A 12945-nucleotide genomic window follows, 5' to 3' on the forward strand; every position below is an offset into this window, starting at 1 on the left:
TGACCCTATTGAGAACTTGTGGACCCTTCTTAAAAGTGAGATTAAGGGTAAGCATACCTCCCAACCGTCCCGGATCCCGCGGGACTGTCCTGATTTTGACAGTCAGCCCCGCGATCCCGGGCGGGACATTAGTTGTCCCGCACTACGTGCCTAGGGCGGGGACAATGCAGGGGGCGGCACCTGAGCAAGGTTTGTGGCTGTTTTTTTTTTTTTTTTTTTTTTTTATAAAAGTTGGGTCACCTCCCGCCCGCCGCCCACCTGACCACCCTCCTTGAAGACAATACTCGCCTTGCTCCAGCGATGCCTGGTCTCGGCTTCTGCAGCGCTCCTGAATGAGCGGTCACGTTGTACCGCTCATTTAAGGTCATGAATATGCGCATATTCATAACCTAATGAGCGGTATCACATGACCGCTCACCCAGGAAGAAGGTGCTGAGCCGGGAGTCGGGACACAGAGCGAGAGGGATGACCGCGCGGTGAGGAACACAGGTAAGTATGAGGGACGGGGGACAGGGTAGGGGGGATGAAGGAGGACGGCAAGCCGCGCCGTCACCATTCAAGATGGGAGCGGGGGAGGGGGGCTGAGAGATGAGCCATGCATACAGGAGGGGGAAATATGAGCCATGCATACAGGAGGGGGAAATATGAGCCATGCGTACAGGAGGGGGGGGAAATATGAGCCATGCATACAGGAGGGGGAAATATGAGCCATGCATACAGGAGGGGGAAATATGAGCCATGCATACAGGAGGGGGAAATATGAGCCATGCATACAGGAGGGGGAAATATGAGCCATGCATACAGGAGGGGGAAATATGAGCCATGCATACAGGAGGGGGAAATATGAGCCATGCATACAGGAAAGGGGGGGGGGAATATGAGCCATGCTTACAGGAGGGGGAAATATGAGCCATGCATACAGGAGGGGGGGGGAGATGAGCCATGCATACAGGAGGGGGGGCATATGAGCCATGCATACAGGGGGGAATATGAGCCATGCATACAGGAGGGGGGTCAGTATACAGTATTAAGCATCATGTGGGATCATTATACAGTATGGAGAACTGTGTAGCCATTATACAGTATGGAGCATCATGTGCGGTCATTATACAGTATGGAGCATCATGTGCGGTCATTATACAGTATGGAGCATCATGTGCGGTCATTATACAGTATGGAGCATCATGTGCGGTCATTATACAGTATGGAGCATCATGTGCGGTCATTATACAGTATGGAGCATCATGTGCGGTCATTATACAGTATGGAGCACTGTGTGGTCATTATACAGTATGGAGCACTGTGTGGCCATTATACAGTATGGAGCATCATGTGCGGTCATTATACAGTATGGAGGATCATGTGCGGTCATTATACAGTATGGAGCATCATGTGTGTTCATTATAAAGTATGGAGCGTCATGTGTGTTCATTATACAGTATGGAGCATCATGTGTGGCCATTATACAGTATGGGGCACTGTGTGGCCATATTTTTTTGTTTATAATTATTGTATATGAAACGGTGATCAGCAGTGCTAAATGGGTGTGGTTGGGACGTGGATATGGGTGTGACTAATTATGAATGGGTGTGGTCAGAGGCGTGGCCTAAAATTTACCGCTTCGCGCGCCTCAAACTTTGTCCCTCTTTCCCATCTTCACATGTTGGGAGGTATGGGTAAGTTTACACAGAGCATTTTTGCTGCGTTTTTTGCTGCTTTTTTTTATGGTAATTTTCAGCTGCTTTTTACAGTACCAGCAAAGCCTATGAGATGTCAGAAATCTCATGCACACACATTGTTTTTTTGTATGATCAGTATTTTGTGCTTTGCTGCATTTTTGGACATATAGCATGTCACTTCTTTCAGCGTTTTTGCTGCGTTTTTTCAGCTTTTTTCACCCATTGACTTGAGGGGGTCTTGAAAAACCGCAGCAAAAACGCAGGTATCATAATTTGCTGCGTTTTTGCTGCTGAAAATCCAAGGACATTAGTCTGGACAAAGAGAAAAAATAAACACCAAAAACTCACCTAAACCTGCGTTTTTGATGCAGCTTCTTTCCTGCCAAGAAGATCAGGTTTTGCTGCAGAAAAAAAGCAGGAAAAACGCCCTGTGTGAACATGCCCTTACAGTGAAAGAAAACAGTCACGTTTCAATGGATTTGGTTGGTGCTGGCCAAAAAAGTTGATTGTCAACAGATTAAAGGGAACCTGTCACCAGTTTTGGCATGTGTCAACTAAAACTATCACCTTTTTCAGCGCCTGTGCTGTATTCCATAAATGGTTATATAACCCCCGACTCCCTTTATATCAAAGTGTCTTTGGCTTGCTCAAATAATATCTTCGTATCCCCACGGTTGCATGATTCGTGGCTGTTACAGAGCCGCAACACATGTGGGGATTGCCTGTTTGCTAGAGTATCCCCGCATGTGTTGCATCTGTCTAGCAGCCGCAAAACATGCAGCCGTGGGGACACAAACATATTATCCGAAAACGTCGAATATACTCTGATAACACCCAAGCGGGATCAGATAATTTATCTGAGCACGTTCGCTCATCACTATCAAAATCCCTTTGCCATCTCTTCAGATTAAGGTTTTGTTTTGACAATCAAAGTCAAGATTCTGCATTAACAAGCACAAAAAAGCATACAGTACAATCTGTCTATACTATTAAACCAAACTGATGAGGCAAGGACACTTACTATGAAAATTCAAGGCAGAATGGCAGCATGAACCATTTTTGAAAGTTTTGCAGATCTGCGAATCTCTAGCTGGACATTCATTGGAATAATTCAATAAACTATCAAAAGGAAATATGTTTTAAAAAAAACTATATATATATATATATATATATATATATATATATATATATATATATATATATATATAATATATACAGCCTGATAGGGATTTTCATAGTAAGTAGACCAGCCCCATCCGCTGTAATAGGTACCGTATATTTGAAAATGTATTCAATCTTTAAAAAAAAAAAACAAGAGCAGATAATGAGGTTATATTTAAAACTGGTAGGTTTTAATAATGGTAAGTGTCAAGCAAAGAGATTTCTCTGTTCTTCCTCACAGAAATCTCACAGATCACCTTATAAATACATCTCCAAAATTTAATTGAGAGACTACAACAAAATTAAATACAATCAGATCCTTAAAGTATCTTCTGTAACCTTATAGTTGTGTATAAAGTGCACAAACTCACCAAGGTCATGCAAGAAACAAAATGACTGGAAAAAAGGAAACCTTGAATTGGCCAGATATCCAACCGGTAAATTATTCATTCTTAAGGGAGAACAATCCAGGTCTGACAAAAGTTTCCTATGGGGATACAGTAACGTATAAGGGGGATATGCATTGTAGAAGACCGCCTTACGTTACATGAGCTTCAGCCTGAAACAGAGAGAAAGATTCTCCAGATAAGTGTCAATGGATGAATACTCAAAACTCTCTTGTGACAAATCTCTATCTCCCAAAGCAATCTACTCCCTACTGGGAAGATAGAAAAAGAACTAAAATTGGTTTCAGCAACAAAAAGGTTTTGTTTGGAAAAAATGATTCTCAGTTTCCAAAAGAAGAAGAAAAAAAAAAAAAAAACTAAAAACTGAAGTGGCGGCGGCAATGCTCCAATAGCAAATTTTACAGCGTATTAACGACAAACCCAACACAAAATGATAAAAAGTACTCTGCCAGATGATGTTCACCCCAGCTAGATTAAAACAATGGTTGTGCTTCTGAAAGAAACCATTGATTTTAACATATAGTGTACTTGAAAACGGGGAAAAAAATTCAAGTGCAATTCCACAATTGTTGTTTTTATTTACCATGTTCACCATATGGTAAAACTGGCCTGGCAATATGATTCTTCAGGTCAGTACGAGCACGCAGATACCAAAAATGTATAATTTTTTTTTTATTTAAGTGGTGAAAGAAATTTGTATGAAAAAAAGTTTTGGTTTTTTTTTCGTTTGTCACCATTTTCCGAGACCTGTAATACTTTAATTTTTTTGTGATTTGGGTGAGGGCTTATTTTTTGCACTCTAAGCTGATGTTTTTATTCATATCATTTTGGGGTAGATACAATGTCTTGATCGCCTCTTATTGCTATGTTGCAGTAATAAAACAAAACATAGTTCTGGTGTTTTTATTTTTTTATTGTTACGCTGGTGACTAATTGGATTAATTTATTTTATATTTTGATACATAGGATATTTCTGAATGCAGTGATACTAAATAGGTGGGCATATTTAACCCCTTAACGACCGCCGATCTGAAGGCCGGGAGAGGAAGATTCTTCCTCATTTCATTTTGGTCACTGTGATAGATCCTATCATATTGATCAAAATAAAAAAAATAGTAAAATAACCCCCCCTTTATCACCCCCTTAGTTAGGAAAAAATAATAAAATAAAAATGAATATATTTCCAATTAGGGTTGGGGTTACGGTTGGGGCTAGGGTTAGGGTTGGGGCTAAAGTTAGGGTTAGGACTAGGGTTGGGGGCTAAAGATAGGGTTAGAGTTGGGATTAGGGATGGAGTTAGAATTGGGGGGTTTCCACTGTTTAGGTACATCAGGGAGTCTCCAAATACGACAGCCAATTTTGAGCTCAAAAAGTCAAATGGTGCTCCCTCCCTTCTGAGCTCTGCCGTGCGCCCAAACAGTGGTTTACCCCCGCATATGGGGTATCAGCGACTCAGGACTAATTGGACAACAACTTTTGGGGTCCAGTTGCTCCTGTTACCCTTGCAACAAAAAAAAAATTGGGGTCTGAAAAATGATTTTTGTGGAAAAAAAATGATCTTTTATTTTCACGGCTCTGCGTCAAACTTCTGTGAAGCACTTGGGCGTTCAAAACGCTCACCACATATCCAGATAAGTTCCTTGGGTGGTCTAGTTTCCAAACTGGGGTCACTTGTGGGGGGTTTCTACTGTTTAGGTATATCAGGGGCTCTGCAAACGCAACATAACGCCTGCAGACCATTCTATCAAAGTCTGCATTCCAAAACGGCGCTCCTTCGCTTCAGAGCTCTGCCATGCGCCCAAACAGTGCCCCCCCCCCACATATGGGGTATCAGCGTACTCAGCATAAATTGCACAATAAGCTTTGGGGTCCAGTTTCTTCTGTTACCCTTGTGAAAGTAAAAACTTGGGGGTGAAAAGATCATTTTTGTGGAAAAAATATAATTTTTTTATTTTCATTGCTCCACATTATAAACTTCTGTGAAGCAGTAGGGGGTTCATAGTGCTCACCACACATCTAGATAAGCTCTTTGGGGGTCTAGTTTCCAAAATGGGGTCACTTGTGGGGGTTTTCTACTGTTTAGGTACATCAGGAGCTCTGCAAATGCAACATGACGCCCGCAGACCATTCCATCACAGTCTGCATTTTAAAAAGCCCCAATGCGTGCCCAAACAGTTGTCCCCCACTCCCCATATATGGGGTATCAGCGTACTCAGGACAAACTGGGCAAAAAATTTTGGGGTCCAATTTCTCCTGTTACCCTTGAGAAAATAAAAAATTGCGAGCTAAAAAAATCATTTTTGAGGATAAAAAAGGATTTTTTTATTTTCACGGCTCTACGTTATTAATTTCTGTGAAGCACTTGGGGGTTCAAAGTGCTCACCACACATCTAGATAAGTTCCTTAATGGGTCTAGTTTCCAAAATGGGGTAACTTGTGGGGGGTTTCCACTGTTTAGGCACATCAGGGGCTCTCCAAACGCGACATGGCGTACGATCTCAATTCCAGCTAATTCTGCATTGAAAAAGTCAAATGGAACTCCTTCTCTTCCAAGCTCTGCGGTGCGCCCAAACTGTGGTTTACCCCCAAATATGGGTTAACGGCGTACTCAGGAGAAATTGCACAACAAATTTTGTGGTTCATTTCCTCTTTTTACACTTGTGAAAATAAAATAAAAAATTGGTTCTGAAGTAAAATGTTTGCAAAAAAAAATTAAATGTTCATTTTTTCCTTCCACATTGTTTCAGTTCCTGTGAAGCACACAAAGGGTTAATAAACTTCTTGAATGTGGTTTTGAGCACCTTGAGGGGTGTAGTTTTTAGAATGTTGTCAAGTTTGGGTATTTTCTGTCATGTACACCCCTCAAAGTGACTTTAAATGCGAGATGGTCCCTAAAAAAAATGGTTTTGTAAATTTTATTGTAAAAATGAGAAATCGCTGGTCAACTTTTAACTCGTGTAACTTCCTAAGAAAAAAACAAAACTTTTGTTTCCAAAATTGTGCTGATGTAAAGTAGACATGTGGAAAATGTTACTTATTAACTATTTTGTGTGACATATCCCTCTGATTTAAGGACATAAAAATTCAAAGTTTGAAAATAGCTAAATTTAAAAAAAAATTTCACCATATTTGTTTTTTTCATAAATAATCGCAAGTAATATCGAAGAAATTTTACCACTAACATGAAGGACAATATGTCACGAAAAAACAAACTCAGAATCAGCGGAATCCAGTTGTAACCTCAAAGTGACAGTGGTCAGAATTGTAAAAATTGGCTCGGTCATTAAGTACCAAATTGGCTCCGTCACTAGGGAGTTAAAAAACTGTTTTGTTTTGTACTTTACTTAATAGTCCCCTTAGGAAACCTGAAGCAGCGATTCTCCGATCGCTCCTACTGTACATTGCAGGGCTTTAGCCCTGCTGTGTATAACAAAAATTGCGATCTCCTAGGAACACTGGCTAGGAGTCGGCGTTCACAGAAGTATCGTAGTGACAGGAAGAGGGGTCTTCTGCAGAACCCCGGCTGTCATGACAACCAGCCACACCTCCCGATAACGTGACAGGGGTGCGCCTCTCCAATCCACCCTTGGCTGTTAAAGGCACACGACAGCTGTCATGTGCGGAGAAAGATGGGGGTTCAGCACTGGAGCCGCATCAAAGTCAAGTACACATACAGCTCTGGAAAAAATTTAAAGAGACCACTGCAAAATGTTCAGTTTTTCTGATTTTTCTCTTTATAGGTATATTTTTGAGTAAAATGTAAATTGTTCTTTTATTCTATAAACTACTGACAACACGTCTCCAAAGTTCCAAGCAATAAATTTTGTATTTATTTTCTGAAAATGAGAAATGGTCAAAATGACAAAAAAATGCATTGCTTGCAGACCTCAAATAATGCAGAAAAAAAACCAAGTTCATAATCATTATTTAGAAACAACAATACTAATGTTTTAACTCAGGAAGAATTCAGAAATCAATATTTTGTGGAATAACCATGATTTTAAATCACAGCTTTCATGCGTCTTGGCATGCTTTCCACCAGTCTTTCACACTGCTTTTGGGTGACCTTCTGCCGCTCCTGGTACAAAAATTTAAGCAGTTCTTCTTTATTTGATGGCTTGTGACTATCCATCTTCCTCTTGATTACATTACAGAGGTTTTCAATGGGGTTCAGGTCTGGAGATTTGGCTGGCCATGCCAAGGATCTGATGTGGTGATCCTTCATCCACACATTGATTGACCTAGCTGTGTGGCATGGCGCATTGTCCTGCTGGAGAACACAGTCCTCAGAGTTGGGGAACAATGCCTGAGCAGAAGTAATCAACTGTTTTTCCAGGATGACCTAGTAGTATGCTGCTTGATTCATACGTCCTTCGCCAAGATTAACCTGCCCAAATCCAATCTTGTTGAAGCATCCCATATTCCCGGAGGCCACCAAATGTCAGCAATGGATGTGCAGAGGCTTCCATAAAATGTTGACAGACCCCCCGCATCACCAATCACCGCTGAAACTGCCACACCAGCCTGGGATGGATGTGCGGGGGCTCCAGGCTTCCACAAAATGTCGACGGAGCACCTGCACCACTGAGCACTGCCGAACCAGCCCGGGATGAGAGTCAGATCATCACCAGGACAACAAACACCCCCTGTGACCTGGCTCCACCAGCACTCTTAAGGCCCCGTCACACATAGCGATTTACCAACGATCACGACCAGCGATACGACCTGGCCGTGATCGTTGGTAAGTCGCTGTGTGGTCGCTGGGGAGCTGTCACACAGACAGCTCTCTCCAGCGACCAACGATCAGGGGAACGACTTCGGCATCGTTGAAACTGTCTTCAACGATGCCGAAGTCCCCCTGCAGCACCCGGGTAACCAGGGTAAACATCTGGTTACTAAGCGCAGGGCCGCGCTTAGTAACCCGATGTTTACCCTGGTTACCAAAAAAAACAAACAGTACATACTCACCATCTGATGTCCGTCAGGTCCCTTGCCGTTTGCTTCCTGCTCTGACTGAGCCGCCGTACAGTGAGAGCAGAGCGCAGCGGTGACGTCACTGCTGTGCTGTGCTCTCACTGTACGGCCGGATCTCAGTCAGAGCAGGAAGCAGACGGCAAGGGACCTGACGGACATCAGATGGTGAGTATGTACTGTTTGGTTTTTTTTACATTTATGCTGGTAACCAGGGTAAACATCGGGTTACTAAGCGCGGCCCTGCGCTTAGTAACCCGATGTTTACCCTGGTTACCAGTGAAGACATTGCTGGATCGGTGTCACACACACCGATTCAGCGATGTCAGCGGGACCTCAACGACCAAAAAAAGGTCCAGGCCATTCCGACACGACCAGCGATCTCGCAGCAGGGGCCGGGTCGCTGGTACGTGTCACACATAGCGAGATCGCTACTGAGGTCGCTGTTGCGTCACAAAACTTGTGACTCAGCAGCGATCTCGCTAGCGATCTCGCTATGTGTGACGGGGCTTTAATCATCCCCCACCCCGGTAAGCTGAATTCGGACTGTAAGACGGACCCCCATTTGACGCATGAAGTTTTAATTTGCATGAAACCGCTAATTTCAGGAAATTCCACTTTTACCATATCCTCCGCAGATCGATTCTTTCAGCTATAGTGCTATTTCAACACATGGAATACAAGAGCTAACTAGATAGGACTAAAGATTTTTATTTTATTGCGACAGCTACCTGTGCATGCATCTATAGCGCAGCTGCCAATGTTACGCAGTGCCACTTGGCACTGGCTTTGTTAGAATTTCACTGTTAAAAAAAACCACAGCTTGTCTATGGATGAAGTTGGGAATAGTCAGGGGTTCATTAAATTTAGTGACAATCTGCAGTGTATGGCAACCTTTACAGCCTGTAGTGTTATAAACTAGGCATCAATTAGCGTACCCAAAATTAATAATGCCATTTATGTTCATGGACGTACCAATTTACCAACAACTGTATTTCAATGGTAACTCCAAGTATTATCTCTCCCATCTCAATTAGAATGACAAGAATCAGACAAGTCACATTTTAAACCTATCAAAACCCATACACAGGAATGGAGCCATACGGAAGACATGTTCTTCTAATCTCTCCTTCAAGGATCTCAGAGGCAATAGATACATCATTACCATGGATTATATGCGCTTTTCAGTGAAGAACTCTGATGAGATTTGGCATGGCATCAATCTGTAACAGGATTTCAGCAGACTTAATTTCCTTATAAGATTATAGCTTTCCCTTGTATATCTGTTGTGCGTACACAGATTTTCCACAGCACTAAACCTCCTCGATGGTTTCATCACAGTTCTCTTGCTATCTTCTGACATGCTTCATGTTCACGTTCCACTGGGACACAAACCTACATGACAAATACTCCACGGAAATGGCTCCACGATGATGCAATGGTCACAATGACCACCAAGGCATTTACTGTTCTACAGCTACTTTGCAAGACAGATTATTTGTAGATTATGAAAAGTGAAAACTGTGACATTAAATTAACTGCTCATATCTGTCCTGACGTCTGCATTCCCCACTGATGTTTAAGTTCATCATATAATAAAGCTTACAACTGGTTTTTAGGAAAACTTACACACTGTGCTCTGCTAGTGCATCAGGGCAGGCTCGGACTGGCTGACAGGGGAACAGGAGAATCATCGGGAGGCCACCCCTGTGATGGAGTGCTAATGAGCAGTGCTATTACACTTGATTCACTATTTGCAGAAAAAGGTATCAGTTAATCATTGATTAAACAAGCTAGCCAAGTTACGGTAATATGCATAAAAGCAAATGTAAATTTGTGTACTAGATTCAGATTCATTTGCATATAGCTGAATAATTAATGTTATTGGTGGGCCTTTGCCAGCCCAGTCCGACACTGCTTCAGGGAGTTTAGCTCGACAAGTATTACTCCATCACTAAACCGCATTGGGCAAGTCGTTGTGAAATAAGACAAGAGCCTGTGTGCTTCCTGACAAGCTAATAATGGCAGATAATGACAGTGCCATGCTACACAGCATGTGGCAACACGTGAGATCAGAACAGAAAGTCACAAATGTAATGCCAGTTTGCTGAAATAATAAGTTTGGATTACAATGCACACGATTAATGGATACATTGTTGGTTTCTTTATTTTACACTTGCTTCATAACCAGGTGTATTTAGAAATGTTACATTATAAAAGGGTTATTTTTATCTTTACGTTATAAGCAACACAAAGTGTAGAAAATACACATTTCAGCACTCCCTTTACTTCCCATATCACCTTGTATTACAAAACTGGTCGTACACCTTAAATAGCTGTAGCCTGAAAACTCGTTGGACCAGCAGCTATTGCTCCCGACTCACCCTATCAGACGAACGCTTGTATGTCAGAACAGAATGCAATATTATATTGTAAGTATCCAAGCATCAAAGAAGAAAATGATGAGGTGTTAGGATCACCTACTGGGTCTATCAGTATAGATGCCCCTTATGGGTCCAATGTGAAATGAATCACATAGTGACCCAAGGACTGTGATAAGAACTGGGGTAAAACAAAATGTTGGCAGAATAGTGGCTCAGTGGTTAGCAATGTGGCTTTGCAGATTCGGGGTTGTGGGTTCAAATCCCACCAAGGACAACATCTGCAAGGAGTTTGTATGTTCTCCCCGTGTTGGCGTGGGTTTCCTCCGGGAACTCCGGTTTCCTCCCACATTCCAAAGATATACTGATAGGGAATCTAGATTGTGAGCCCTGATGGGGACAGTGATGAGGATGTCTATAAAGTGCTGCTGTATTTATGACGCTCTAGTATAAGTGAGTATAAATAAAATGCAAATCATGTCATAAACATGGCTCACTAGAAGAAAAAAAAAACATGGCAGACCAGTAATAAACAGCTGCTCTATTTTCCCAAAGTCAGGATAAGTACAATTACATGAGGGAGGTGGAAAAATCCATAAATTAGTGTCACATGAGCGATGGTTCTCTTATGCTAGTGGCACGGCTCAAACTCCATCAGAGATTGATCGATTATCATCTTAGTGTGATCGGATTCTCTCGCATGAGAAAATCACAGCACAGGCGCGGAGAAGATGGAGAACTTCATTTCTTTTCCATTGTCTGTGTCCACGTAAATTGCAGAGCGACACTGCCCCATAGTATAACATTGGTCCAAGTGCTATCCAATAGAACACCATTATATTTAGCACTTTAGGAATTTAGTTCCATGGTAATGGAGCATGTGTAATACACTCTTTTACTAGTCATTGAACTTTATATTGTGGATTGTTTGCTGCTATTAGATAGGACTGCTAGGAATAGTACCTTAGGAATGGAGTTCCATGGTAACGGAATATGTGCAATACACTCTTTTACTAGTCAGAGTTATATGTCATTGAACTTTACAGTGCTGATTGTTTGCTGCTATTAGATAAGACTGCTATTAATATTGTGGCTCCATTTGGTTTGGATTTTTGTTCCCAGCTGTATGTACTATGAGTATTCCCCTGTTGTACACGTTATATTTTAATTGATTTATTAAAGAGATATTTTTAATGAATTTGAACCTATAGCTTATGCCTCTTTCATTTCCCTGTATATATACTGGGGATTTTTTGGTGTATACAGACATAAAAAAGCTAGACTGCAGTTTGCCAAAAGGTAAGCGAGTAAGCCAAAATCCTTTTGGGTAAGCATCTTGTGGAAAGATGAATGAGGCCTACAAAGAAAAGAACACAGAACCTACAGATAAGTATGGTTAAGGTTCAAAGATGTTTTGGGGTAGTTTTGGTGTCTCTGGCCCTGGGTGTCTTGACTGCGTGCAAGGCATCATAAAATCTGAAAATTACCGGAGGATTTTGAGTCGCAATGTAGTGCAAAGTGTCAGAAACCTGGGTTTGCATCCTAGGTCATGGGTCTTTCAGCAGGACAATGACCCCAAACATATTTCAAGAAGCACCCAGAAATTGATAGAAACAAAGTGCTGGAGAGTTCTGAAGTGGCCCGCAATGAGCCCGGATCTAAATCCCATTGAACACCTATGGAGAGATCTTAAAATTGCTGTTGGGAGAAGGCACCCTTCCAATATGAGAGATCGGGAGGAGTGCTCCAAAATTCCAGATGAGAGGTTTAAGAAGCTTGTTGATGGTTATAGGAAGCAATTGATTGCAGTTATTTATTCCATAGGGTGTGCAACCAAAAATTAATTTGAGGATGTCAACAATTTTGTCCTGCTCATTTTTGGGGTTGTGTGTAAAATTATTTCCAATTTGCCTTTTTTTCCTCTTTTTTTTTCTGTCCTGTTCCAATACACACAAAGGAAATAAACACGTGTATAACAAAACGTGTAATTGCAATAGTTTTCCTGAAGAAATACTTCAATTTCTGGAACAATTTAAAATGGTGGCAGCACTTATGGCCATCACTGTAAAATTTACATAATATTTGTTATCTTTACAGCGCAGTCAGAGCACAGAAGGAGAATGTCTATCGCGTTGGGTACATTAGTATCTGCTGCAAAACCTGTCAAGTAAAATTTCAGCACTGCTACCTAGATTATAAATAAAGACAGGAACTGCTGAGAGTTTCCGTGGACATTTTCTCCACTTCTAGATGGAAAACAAACAAATTAGAAACAAAGCAGGTTTCATATTCGCCTGCTGTTTTAATAACATCCTACTATTGTTTAGCGCCTTATATTGGACAAGG

General features: G+C 41.7%; 1 protein-coding gene across 1 annotated transcript in view; it reads right to left on the reverse strand.

Annotated features, from left to right (window-relative positions):
* Nucleotides 1-12945, reverse strand: part of MGAT4D (MGAT4 family member D) — a 261336-nt gene that overhangs the window by 234454 nt on the left and 13937 nt on the right. The window lies entirely within an intron of this gene.

This window comes from Ranitomeya variabilis, chromosome 1 (genome assembly GCF_051348905.1).
Source record: "Ranitomeya variabilis isolate aRanVar5 chromosome 1, aRanVar5.hap1, whole genome shotgun sequence".
NCBI classification, from domain to species: Eukaryota; Metazoa; Chordata; class Amphibia; order Anura; family Dendrobatidae; genus Ranitomeya; species Ranitomeya variabilis.